Source organism: Ambystoma mexicanum, chromosome 1p, assembly GCF_040938575.1.
Source record: "Ambystoma mexicanum isolate Mex_15411 chromosome 1p, UKY_AmexF1_1, whole genome shotgun sequence".
Taxonomy (NCBI): Eukaryota; Metazoa; Chordata; class Amphibia; order Caudata; family Ambystomatidae; genus Ambystoma; species Ambystoma mexicanum.
Genome location: NC_090921.1, coordinates 175617427 through 175621154, shown reverse-complemented (window position 1 = coordinate 175621154; position 3728 = coordinate 175617427).

Below are 3728 nucleotides of genomic sequence, written 5' to 3'. Positions count from 1 at the left end.
ATTATTGTATGAAAAGATTGACCCAATCATCCTGGGTAGCATCGAAGAAACAGCATAAATACTGCTCCAGGTTCTGGTTGGTGCGTTCTGTAATCCCATTAGATTGTAGATGAAACCACAAAGACAAACAGAATTGGTTTCCTAGATTTTTTGACAGAGATTTCTAAAATGCTGATGAATATTGGGGAGGAAGGATAGCTCAGAGGCAACACGTTTGTCTTGGAAGCAAGACAATGCAGCGCAAGACAGGTCCGAATCCCCATCCCGCGCTTAGTAACCACTTGCTGGTATTAAGCGCGTTATAAAATAACAATTATCATAATTATAATAACATCAATCAGAAATAACGTCTTTAGGAAGACCATGTAACTTGAATATCTCTCTAAAGAGGAGGTGACAAATTTCTTAGAGCAAGCTGTGAAATAAGCCATTTTAGAAAAGTTATACACAGTTACCATAATAACTGTACAGTCCATAGAAGGAGGTAACTCCACGATAAAGTCAGTGGCTACCTTTTCACAGGGACGAGAAGGTAAGGTAGGTTGAAGGAGCGTCCCTGAAGGTCTTTGACAAAGTGATTTTACTTGTGCACATACTAAACAAGATTGGCATAAGTCAGTCACATGTTTACGCAACTGAGGACACTATAAATGTCTCTTGATCAGATGAAGGGTGGATTGGTTTCACCAACGCCATGCTGTCTATGAACTGTGAACGTCTGTAGGACCTTCTGTCATGTTTCTGCATCTCTGCTTCTTGGTGGCGCTGTCTGCAGACCTGCAGGGTGTTTTCAACCATCTTCAGAGTAGTCCCTAAATCATTATTTAATATTTCCTTTCACAAATCTGTATATCCAAAAACATCGACTTTCAATTCCCATAATGAACCTTGTGGCAGTTCTCATTCCCTGGTTATTCCTATGCATCCGTTTTGGAAGCATAACCCTCAGAAGCCCTACAGATCAGTACTACTTTCACTTCCCATGCCTAGAGAGGGAGGAGGCAGATTACCTTCAGGTGTGCTGCTCCAGGTGCTGCTAATGAGCCTGCTTCAACACAGGATAGGTCAGTATTTAAGCGGATGCCTGTAGGAACACAGGGCTCTAGCATTGAGTTTGTTCCCAGCCCTTTGTGCCTTTATACTCAGAGTTTTGATATTTCCTGTAGCTGCCAGAACATGCTCCAGTTCCAGCGCCCAGTGCTCCTTGCCTGACAGCCCAGCTACTATGCCTACTCTCCCCTGCCTTCTACCCTGCACCTCTGGGATTCCTGCACTGTAGCCCTGCGTCCCTGCTTGCAGCCCCTTGATCCCTACCAGCTCCTTGCTCTTGTTCCATGCCTGCTGTTCTTTGCTCTGTGCCTATAGCCCGTGTTTACTGGCTTTAGCTCCCTAGATTCCAGTCCTGAGTTTCCTTGTTCTCTGACTACAGTCCCACCCTTGTTATTCTAGCCCAGAGTTTCAGTCCCTTGTATTCCTGTTACATGATACAGCCCATTTCTTGTTCTCCTAGTCCAGAGTTTCAGCCCTGAATTTTCCTTGTCCCTGGTCTACAGTTCAGACCGCTGTACCTTAATTCTGGTATATAGTTTCTAGTCTGCAGTTCCAGTCTCCTGTACCATTGCACTTAGATACTTGATGTTCCTCTTTCATTTCTGGTCTGCCTATTCTTCCCTACATATTTCTGTTACTGTTCTTGTCCTCACTCATGCTTCTGTTATTCCTTTGTTCAGAGTTTGGCTGTTGGTTTTCCCAGCAGGCAATCTCTGCCTCTTTCTTTGTCTCGTTTTACTTGTAGTCTATAGTGAATGTAAGATAACAGTGTGTTGCATTCTGTTCCCACAGAGGGCATCCGCTGTAGGTTCCGGTTGGACCCATACTGGCTTGTCTCGTGTAAGTGCACTCTTTGTTTGTGCCCTAAGGTCCTGACACAGACACCATTCTTGCTGCTCCCTTCCATAGGCTTTGACGGTGTGGTGCCTGTAAAAGTAATTTACACAGAGTCATTGAGCTCCCCTTATATCTGTGGGTAGTCTCTAGTCCAACCTGTGTATACACCCCTAGTGGGATTCCTCATTGTTTGTCCAGTACACGGTTCCCATTCCCTTCTTGTTCACCATTGAGGTCTGCCCTTTCTTCCTGTTCCGTTGTTCTGAATTGCCTTGTCTATTCTTCCTTCTTGTTTAGTCTCCTGCTGTATGCGCTTGCGTGTCCTGTAACATCAGCACAGCCACCCCAAACCTACTTGGAGAAACGGCTGTATCAGGCATATAAAAGAAGTGTCAGGAAACATTCTCTCGTAGTTGGTATCATCTTTCCAAAATGGTGCATCCATACGAAACACTGCATCCACAATGACGTTGTCGGCTCCTGGGATAAAGGTAAGATGAAACAAAAATTGGGAAAAGAAGTAAGCCCAACCGGCTTGGTGACTGTTTCTACATTTTAAGGACTGCAAAAGTGTAAGGTTGCGATGATCTGTTCTTAATTCCGTCCCTTGTTCAGCACCTACGAGGTAATGCCGCCGTTCTTTGCATGCCGACTTGAGTGATAGAAGCTCCTTTTCTAGAAATGAATAGATCCTCTTTGAGGTAGTAAAGGTCCTGGAATAAAAAGCCAGAGAATGTTCGTTTTGATCTGAAGCGGTTTGTTTGAGCACTGCACCAATAGTGTCCTCTGAAGCATCAGTCTCTACAATGAACATCTTTTGTGGATCTGGTTGAATCAGTACGGGTTTGGAAGTGAAAGCTTGTTTGAGCTGTTGAAAGGCCAGTTCAACGTTGTGGCTCCAGTCAAAGGTGATGTTCTTCTTAAGTAAAGAGGTGATCGGAAGAACAGTCTGAGAAAAAGTTGGTATGAATTTTCTATAGACATTTTTAGTCAAAGAAACCTTTGTATTTCTTTCATATTCCTTGGACTTTTCCATCAAAGAATGGCTGCAACTTTATGTGGATCCATGGAAACGCCCTACGGTGACAGAATGTATCCTAAATAGGGCAGACTGGAGGAATCGAAGATACATTTCTGAGGTTTTACTTGGATCTGGTTCTCCTGAAGTCGCTGAAGTACTGTTCTTACATGACTAATATGTTCCTGTAGGGTCTTGGAGAAAGCCAAGATGTCATTGAGATATATACAATGGCCGTATGAAAAAGTAAATCAGCAAAGAGATGTTCCATGTAACGCTGAAACACAGCAGGGGTGTTAGCCAGTCCAAAAGGCATCACTGAGTATTCAAAGTCAAAGTATTCAAAGGGTTCTAAAGGCAGTCTTCCATTCATCACTGCTTTTAATCTGAATTGAATGATAGGCCCCTCTCAGATCTAACTTGGCGAATACAACGGCAGTCTGAACGGCATACAGTATACCCGTAATCGATGGGAGTTAGATAGTTGTCTTTCACTGCCAATAATCCAAACAAGGTTGTAATTCTGTGGTTTCTTTTTAGAAATAAAGAAAAGCGAGGCCCCTGCATGGGATACTAACTCTCTTGTCAAACCATTTGCGAAGGTGTGCCGTAAATATTCCTTGAGAGCCTCGAATGGAACATCCTGTTGAATGGTACGGAGGAATCTGGAAGAAAGTTGATAGTGCAATCTTCCGGTCAATGGGGTGGTAAAGATTGCACCAGGTCTTTACGAAAGACTCTATCAAAGTCTTGGCAATGTAGCGGGATGGTAGAAAGAATGGGCTTACAGTCCTTTTCCTTATGTATTGCAGAATCAGCAATA